This window comes from Lucilia sericata, unplaced genomic scaffold (assembly GCF_015586225.1).
Source record: "Lucilia sericata isolate MDLA Ls3-8-SP2 unplaced genomic scaffold, ASM1558622v1 Contig001419F_arrow, whole genome shotgun sequence".
NCBI classification, from domain to species: domain Eukaryota; kingdom Metazoa; phylum Arthropoda; class Insecta; order Diptera; family Calliphoridae; genus Lucilia; species Lucilia sericata.
In genome coordinates, this window is record NW_023995352.1 from 77,223 (window position 1) to 87,610 (window position 10,388).

The following is a 10,388-nucleotide window of genomic DNA, read 5'->3' on the forward strand; positions in this document are numbered from 1 at the left end:
AAAGGAAACAAACAACAAAACAATATCAATTCCAAATAATGAAGAAAATATACAACATTTCTTAAAAATAAAACTTAATATTTCTTCATGTACAAAGGATTTGAGCAATACTTTATATATCCGAACCGGAATTGGTAAAAAATCAGTAGTTGTAGTTTGTTGATCACTTTTTTTGGATGTATGTGGACCAAAATTTTCCTCAAAATTATTTTTGCAAAGAAAAATTTTAGAATTTTGAAACCGCACAATTTCAAATTCGCATAAAATAAATTCGCATAAAACGAGGTTTGAGTGTACAATGTTAATCACAAGTATATTAAGATGTAATGCAAAAAAAAAATTTATTCAAAATTTAAACTTCATATCTAGATTTTATATACAAGTAAATCAAATTATAAGTAACACAAAGTAAAGCACACAACATTGGTTACAATTCCGAGTACTCTGAAAATTTTCTGTGGGGTAGCTATCATCCAAATCGGAAGACATCGATTTTTAAAGTTAGGTCACTTGACACGAGATATATATATTAGAGTGCTCCAAAAAACGAAGTTGCGAATTTTGGCCGTCCCCCCCTCTAGAATTGTTCTTTGAGTTGTAAAACTATATCATACAAAAAATTAGGCTGATAGGATAACGTTAACAGGTGCCGCAACGGCTCTGAAATTTTCAAGTGCATTTACAAGGAAAAAATATCGATTTTTTTCAGTTTTTGTGCACAGAGTAAACATTTCGGAAAGATATGAAACACAAAAATTGCTTGAAAACTTTAAAAGTTATTGCATATTCCCCCGGCCATTAACGTGTATCACAGCACATAAATTCGAAATGTGACAAAAAAATTTACTTTTTTTGGGATATATTCTAAAAAAACATTTTGTTACTTAAAATATATCTATAATTACTCGAATATTAGTTTTTGCCCTTATAAGATAACGCTAACTTGTTCTCAGCTATGGTCAAAAAAGTTTGATTTTTTCAACGACCGTTTCAAATCTCCAATTTCAGTTTTTTTGAATCTTTGTTAAACAAATTTCAAAATTTTCAGGACATCTCATGGGGATTTATGGTCAATAGATAAGGCTATTAAACGGTAAAAAATTAGATCAATATTTCTTACAGTTTAGCTGTACCTGGGATTTGAACTCGGCGGATTTCGGGAAAATCGCATTTTTTGTGATATTTTAGAGAATACGTATTAATTATTTACTGTTGCACATTTTACATAAAGTATTATAGTCCAGATAATACAAAATATATATCCGAAGTTTTATTAAAATCGGACATTCTTAACCCATAAACTGTGGAGTTCAAAGGTCAAATTTTGCAATATTTGGGAATTCTTAGTGTACCATATCGAAATAATATTTATTTGTCGGCCATCTTTACCAAAAATGACTGGAATTTATCGTATATAGTCCGATATTTAAAATAGAGTGAAAAAAGGTAGATTAACCCTTTAAGGCACTTGGGAACAATTTAACACCAAAGTGCAAAAATACGAAAAAACACTCTCTATTTGAATAATGATGAAAAAGTTTTATATCTATCTACTGATAATGATAATCTACCGATTATTGGGCCAAATTTCGAGCAATATTTCAATATTTGTCAGTTAGAATCATTCTCGGAATTTTAAAATGGACTGAAATGAAAAGAAATGTTGATGAACAAATAGTATAATGCTGAAATAAGTTAAATTTAATATTAAAAGTTCAACAAATATAAAAATGTTTAAAATTCAGACCTCCGCAGGGATATTACAGAATTTGACCTAGTAGAAAGAATAATGGTATTAAAATGTCACATACAATCTTCACTTTTATTATTTTTTCACAAAATTAATACATATTTCTGCAAAAACGGATAATAAAAAAACATAATTTTTTTTCCTTTTATTAGAATTTTATGTTATATTTTTTACAATAAATCGTACTATTTCTGTATTAGTATCAATTACCAAACAGTAATCTACGTACGGCATTCTGAATTTTCAAAAAATGTCAATTTTGTGAACTTTTTCTGTTAAATTTAAGTCCATCTTTAACTTCCGAGGACGGCTTAAGTAGCCAAATATTGAAATTTTGCTCGAAATTTGGCCCAAAGATCGGTAGATTATCGTTATCAGTATATTAATTTAAAACTTTTTCAGTTCAAAATCTTCTCAAAAATTAATTTTATAGATAATTTAACATTTTGTAGAATTTTTTTCATTGTTTCTTAATTTATTTAAGAAACCATGAAAGAAGTAGCACCTCCGATTCAGATGTCTGGTGCTATACGGCCAATAAAGTGTTGAAAAAAATAAATTTAACATTAAAAAACAAAGTAAAAAGGATATTTTTATATTTAAAATTTAATTATTAATTAAAATTTAATTAATTCTAATTAAAATCTATAAAAAATGGAGAAATTCGATCTAAAAAAACTTTTTTATGGGGGTGCTAATGTTTTGACCAATGAAATTCTGAAGAATATGAATATTTCTTAAATTTTTCTTTAATAAATAATATAAAATTTTGTTGTTACCGTTTTTTAACGACCTACCAAAACTATAAACAAAAAGTGTAATATCTTTCAAATTTGCCTTATTTTTATAATTTTTCACAATTTTTTTCGAAATGGACGTTTTTGTTGTATTCTTTTTACTCAAAAGAAAGCTTAGACCATTTCCTTTAAGAGCTTTGTGGTCACTTAGTTCACATATGCAAAGGGGATATGTGAAAAAAATAATATTTTAAATCAAAAACTATGCTTTTGTAGTTAAAATATTTTTTTATATATATCTTCAGTATATTATGGGTTTGACCCACCAACCACTTTAAAGAAAATTGAGTTAGGGGTGGATTGTATATAATTTGGACATCCTCTTTCCGATTCCGAAACCCATTTCACGATATTTGATATGAACTTCGAGATATTTTAATGAGGGCTTAGTTCAATTATGGACGATGTTCTTCAGAATTTCAAAGAGAGACTCTTTTTCTAATCAAATCAGTTTGTTGAGTATTTCTATCATAATACTTAACATTTGGATTCATTGATAATAAATTGCTTTTGGAAGAGTGTTTATATCCCAGCAAAATATTTGCTTACAAATTCACTAGAAAAATCACCAGAACTCATCGAGCAAAGTGCTCACAGTTCTACTAGAAAAAGTACTTATTTTTGTTTGAGGTGTTCCAAAAGTAAGTCAATATTATTTGGTTGGAAATAAGCTGTTTTTTTTAGTAGAGTTATTTATAGAATATTTATGAAAAAATAAAAAGTCGACACAGACTGGGGTTGAACTCAGTACCTTCCGTCTAACAGTTGAATGCTACTCTCACTACATCACTGCTTATCTGTTTTTTGTGCGTCAAATAATAGTTTTCACACACAAATACTATTTTATTTTCTGTTTGTCTAAAAATAGACATTTGATATCGTGTGCACAAAAAAGGAAAACGTAACTGCTTTATTTTTGTTTGTTTCTTTTTTTGTTTTTTTTTTTTTTTTTTTTAGACTTTACATACAAAGTAAGTCATTAATAAAGTACTTAATGGTAATCATTGTAAGCAAAGATTTTGCTGGGATGAGGATAGGATCAAATATGGACTGATCCTCTTAAAATTTTGGTTCTTGTAAAATTAATTTTTGCTGGATTTCATTGTTTTATTTGTATTTTTAGAACAGTAATAGGTGTTAAAGTACTTTATAAAGTGGACCTTATATGTAGGGTAGGGTCAATTTTAGACCGATCCTTATGAATTTTGTTAGGTAGATTTGGTTTACAATAAAACTTATTTATGGTGAATTTCATAACTATACCCATATTTTTAAGCCAGAAAAATAATAAAAATTGGTAGGGCGAGTTTTATAAATTTGGTGGTATATTTTAAGTCAGTAGTGGTCGTTGAAGTCATTTTCTAAAGATGACATTATTAGGGGGGTGGTTGGTGTAGGATCAATAATGGACCGATCCCAATAAAATTTCATTGCTATGACTGTATGATCGTTAAAGAATTTTTCTAAAGGAGGCCTTTATCCCTTTCACTCACAAAACGAAACCTCTGGACTTTATATATTTTGATGAAAAGTGGAAAAAGTGTTTTCAAAGGATATTGCAGGATATTATTCCTTTTAGCATGTAGTGCCGTCAAATTCTAATACCAAATAGAACTTAGTTTTCTATGGGAAAAAATTATTTACTGTAGCTGTTAATTCAAAATGACGCTCTACATCGAGAAAAATTAAAAAAATTATCTTATCCCATATACATGAAAGAATTATAGACCAACCATCATAACATTTGGTTGAGAGATTTTAGTTAATATGTATAAATATAAAACTTTTTTATTTCGATTTTCATCATTATAATGGCATTTTTAAGCCTGTAGTTAAAGTCATTTTGGATGGGGGCTATATATTGGAGGTAGGGTCAATTATGGGCCGATTCTCATAAAATTTGGTAGAAAGTTTGTGTTTCCTATAAAACTTGTAAAATTTCATCGCTATAATGTTATTTTTAAGTCTGGTTTGACTACTTAAAATGTATTCTGGGCGAGCACTTATGTTTGTTTATGAGGCTGTGGGTGAAATTATTGTCCGATACTGTCCATTTTCAACACCAAACAACCTGCATCAATAAAACATATTTGTGGAAAATTTTAGCCCTCTAGCTGTTTTCGTTCGGACTTTTTGATGACGGGTATAAAAAATACCCATTTTGTATGGATAAAGACCCTAAGAAGAGAAAACAAAAATAAACAAGTAAGAGTGTTATATTCGGTGTTATATTCGGCTAAGAAGAGAAAACAAAAATAAACAAGTAAGAGTGTTATATTCGGCTATGCCGAATCTTATATACCCACCATCAAACCTCGTTTATGTCGAATTTTATCTATATACTCGTATATTTAGGCCAGTTATAAGGGTTAAAGTAATTTTCTGAAGGGGACCTTATATAGGGGTAGGGTCAATTATGGGTCGATCCTCATACAATTTGGTAGACAGAATTTGGTTCGTATTAAATTAATTTGTGTCGAATTTCATCGCTACACTCGTATTTTTAAACCATTAATGAGCGTTGCAGTCATTTTCTGAAGGAGACCTTATATGGGGGGTAGGGTCAATCATGGACCGATCTTCATAAAATTTTTTAGATAGATTTTGACTCGTATGAAACTTACTTATGTCGAATTTCATCTATATACTAGTATTTTTAAGCCAGTAATGAGCGTTAAAGTCATTTTCTGAAGGGACCTTATATGGGGGGTAGGGTCAATTATGGACCGATCCTCATAAAATTTTGCATAGTGATTTTGGATCATAAGAAACTTACTTATGTCGAATTTCATCGCTATATTCGTATTTTTAAACAAGTTATGGCTGTTAAAGCTGCTTTTCGAGGGGCCACTTGTATGGGGGCTATCCGAAAACGTGGACCGATATTGCCCATTTTCAATACCAAACAAACCTTACCTATAAGAAATATTTATGTGAAATTCCAACCCTCTAGCTCTTTCCGACTCTATCGTGCTTCGGACTCTATCGTGCTTTCAACAGACAGACAGACAGACGGACGGACAGACGGACGGACAGACGGACATACATGGCTAGATCGTCTTAGAATTTAATGAGGACCCAGAATATATATACTTTTGTGGGTCTATAACCAATATTTCGATGTGTTACAAACGGAATGACAAAATCAATATACCCCCCATCTTTTTTGATGGTGGGTATAAAAATTTATATAGACCATAAAACAGGAATTATTGTTGTCATTAAAATCTTAATAACATATGTATATCGAAATCGTAAATTTTGAGAAAAGTTTATGTAAACCTTCTAGGTCGTTTTTCTCAATAACAAGTGTTTGACGTATGGGTCAAACCAATAATATACTGACGATATCCCACTCGCATCCCACTAAGTCATCACAAAGCCATGCTTTCTTTTGAGCAAAAAAAAAAAAACAACAAAAACGTTGGAGAAAATTGGAGAAAATTAATTGCCAAATGTTGAAAAAATCTTCTTTTGTCACAGGGACTATTGAAAATGGTTAAGATCGGTCCATTATTTCACCTAGAACCTCCGAATAAGGCTTGTAATCAAACTACAGGTCGCAATTTGAAATTGAAATTTGAATCAATGAAATTTGGCACACGATCTTCTATGGTACCGGAGACGAAGCCTATTGAAAATGGTTAACATCAGTCCATTATTTCACATAGCCCCCACACAACTGAACCCGCCGTATAAGGCTCTTAAGTTCATAATTATGTTTAATATACTCCTATCTCAACAAAAAACTGCAAAACCAAGTTCTATACTAGCCTTGATGACCCTCAAAAATTTCATAGTTATAGAGTCTCATTTGACCTTAGCCCCTATACAAAGCCCCCTTAAAAATTTGACTTAAATGTCCACAATTTTATTCTACAGTAAATGACTTAAGTATAATTCAAGGCAAGGTACAATTCAACTTAAATGCTTTATTATGAAAACTAAATCACATTTTAATTTTGTAACAGGTGTAGGGTATTATATGATCGGCCTTGCCCGACAGCAAATTTTCGCCCTCTCAAATTAAAACCATCAACAGACTGCTAACAGGTCATACTTTCAACAAACCATACCTCAAAATGATTGGATCAATATCAACAGATCTATGTGAAATTTGCAATACAATTGACGATGATAACCATGCAATTTTTCATTGCACTATAATTTCTCACTTGTTTTTTTATGGAATTTTGTTAACATTGAACAGCTGCTACATATAAAAGTAACTACACTCAAACCTCGTTTTATGCGTATTTATTTTATGCGAATTTGAATTAGTGCGGTTTCAAAATTCTAAAATTTTTCTTAGCAAAAATAATTTTGAGAAAAATGTTGGTCCACATACATCGAAAAAAATTTCTCAACAAAGTACTACTACTGATTTTTTACCAATTCCGATTCGGATATATAAAGTATTGTTCAAATCCTTTGTACACGAAGAAATATTATTTTTTATTTTTAAGAAATTTTGTACATATACTTCATTATTTGGAATTTGTATTGTGTTATTATTTGTTACCTTTATTTTTCATCATTTTTTAATAGTTTCAGTAGAGAATAAATTTTTTTTTGATTTTTTTACGCGATTTTGTTTGACTTTTAAGGGAATAATTTGAAATAGTGCGCTTTTTTATTAAAAACCCAATTACTATATTTTGTATGGAGCTAGTGTATCGTTTTGTGCGAATTCGAATTATGCGTTTTTCTGCGAAACGAATTAACCGCATAAATCGAGGTTTGAGTGTATTGTGAATGTATTGTTCACTGCAAGTTACTCCTATATTTAAGATCGCATTGAATAAATGTGTGTGAAGTTAACTTCGAATTTAAATAGCAGAGACACAAACCACATTTTTTAACGTTGCTCTTTTGCAGCTAACAGAGCAATGTTAAGCATTTAACAGAAAGTACATGAAAAATTAAAAATAAATACTTTAAAATTTTCAGAAAATGAAAAACGAAAATTTCAGAACTTAAAAAAATATGAAAAATAAAAAAAATATTTTTGAAAAAAATCAATATTTTGATAAAAAAAATTAAAAATTCTCTAAAAAATTAATATTTCAATAAGAAAAATGTTAAAAATTCTCTAAAAGATTGGTGTCCAATTTGGACAAATATGGAAATGCACATGTATACCACTATATAGGAGTAGTAGTCTAAAGGGTCCCTAACAGGATTCCGGTAGTCATATGTCTGGAATAGTTTTGGAAGTTTTTTTAAAAAATTTTTGAAAAAATCAATATTTCAATAAGAAAAATGTTAAAAATTCTCTAAAGGATTGGTGTCCAATTTGGACAAATATGGAAATGCACACGTATACCACTATATAGGAGTAGTAGCCTAAAGGGTCCCTAACAGGATTCCGGTAGTCATATGTCTGGAATAGTTTTGGAAGTTTTTTAAAAAATTTTTAAAAAAATCAATATTTCAATAAGAAAAATGTTAAAAATTCTCTAAAGGATTGGTGTCCAATTTGGACAAATATGGAAATGCACACGTATACTACTATATGGGAGTAGTAGCCTAAAGGGTCCCTAACAGGATTCCGGTAGTCATATGTCTGGAATAGATTTGGAAGTTTTTAAAAACATTTTTAAAAAAATCAATATTTCAATAAGAAAAATGTTAAAAATTCTCTAAAGGATTGGTGTCCAATTTGGACAAATATGGAAATGCACACGTATACCACTATATAGGAGTAGTAGTCTAAAGGGTCCCTAACAAATTGGACACCAGTCCTTTAGAGAATTTTTAGCATTACTGCTTTAAAAATATTGATTTTTAAAAAATTTTTTAAAAAACTTCCAAAACTATTCCAGACATATGACTACCGGAATCCTGTTAGGGACCCTTTAGACTACTACTCCTATATAGTGGTATACGTGTGCATTTCCATATTTGTCCAAATTGGACACCAATCCTTTAAAGAATTTTTAACATTATTCTTATTGAAATATTGATTTTTTCAAAAATTTTTAAAAAAACTTCCAAAACTATTCCAGAAATATGACTCCCGGGATCCTGTTAGGGACCATTTAGACTACTACTCCCATATAGTTGTATACGTGTGCATTTCCATATTTGTCCAAATTGGACACCAATCCTTTAGAGAATTTTTAACATTTTTCTTATTTAAATATTGTTTTTTTCCAAAATTTTTTAAAAAACTTCCAAAACTATTCCAGAAATATGACTCCCGGAATCCTGTTAGGGACCCTTTAGACTACTACTCCCATATATTGGTATACGTGTGCATTTCCATATATGTCCAAATTGGACACCAATCCTTTAGAGAATTTTTAACATTTTTCTTATTGAAATATTGATTTTTGCAAAAATTTTTTAAAAAACTTCCAAAACTATTCCAGAAATACGACTTCCGGAATCCTGTTAGGGACCCTTTAGACTACTCCTCCCATATAGTGGTATACGTGTGCATTTCCATATTTGTCCAAATTGGACACCAATCCTTTAGATAATTTTTAACATTTTTCTTATTGAAGTATTGATTTTTTCAAACATTTTTTAAAAAATTTCCAAAACTATTCCAGAAATATGACTCCCGGAATCCTGTTAGAGACTATTTAGACTACTACTCCCATATAGTGGTATACGTCTGCGTTTCCATATTTGTCCAAATTGGAAACCAATCCTTTAGAGAATTTTTAACATTTTTCTTATTAAAATATTGATTTTTTCAAAAATTTAAAAAAAAACTTCCAAAACTATTCCAGAAATATGACTCTTGGAATCCTGTTAGGGACCCTTTAGACTACTACTCCCATATTTCCATATTTGTCCAAATTGGACACCAATCCTTTAGAGAATTTTTAACATTTTTCTTATTGAAATATTGATTTTTTTAGAGAATTTTAAATTTTTTTTTTTTAAAATATCAATTTTTTTCAAAATATATTAATTTTCGTTTTTTTTTCTGAAATTTTCGTTTTTCATTTTCTGAAAATTTTAAAGTATTTATTTTTAATTTTTCATGTACTTTCTGTTAAATGCTTAACATTGCTCTGTTAGCTGCATGTGTGTGAAGTTAAATTCGAATTTAACTAGCAGAAACACAAACCACATATTTTAACATTGCTCTTTTTGTAGCTAACAGCTTTTATAATGACATATATGATGTTTAAGCAACCTAGAAAAATATGTCGCACACCCAGTAAAAAAGTGACACAACTCAAAAATTTTTTTTTAAGAAAAGGAAAAAATTTGTTTACAAATTCGGAAAGATAAAGAAAGACATAACGTTTTTTCTTGAACAGTTAACAACAACAAAATACACAAATATTTTTGTAGAGTTAAACAAGTATCTTGTGCATAGTTTAAGGTTTAAACTTAAGGCTTAAAGAATATAAAAACGCAAAAATAAAATTTTGAGTTGTGTCACTTTTGTACTAGGTGTGCGATGTGTGCATTTCATCGGCGATCATGTTTTTGATTTTTTCTTTGCATCGTTTTTGAGATGTTTTTTCAAAATATTTTATATAGGAACCGTTCTATTTATTAATTCATTAAAAGCCTATGTTTATTTAAATTAAAATTGGTGGAAATATTTATGTTTATATAAAAGTTATTAATGCTGAATTACATCGTGATATTAATATTTATTAAGATAATTATGGAATTAAAGCCATTTTTTGAAGGAGGATTTTTGTGGGAGCTAGGGTCAAATAAGGTAATAAGGTCCGATCAATACAAAAATCGACATAAATGAGTTTGCTATAATCCTAAGTAATACGGCTGATTCTTTAAATAATACGGACTTATTTGACCCTCCTTTAGAAAATGACTTGAATTCCATAATTATCCTTTTAATATCAATA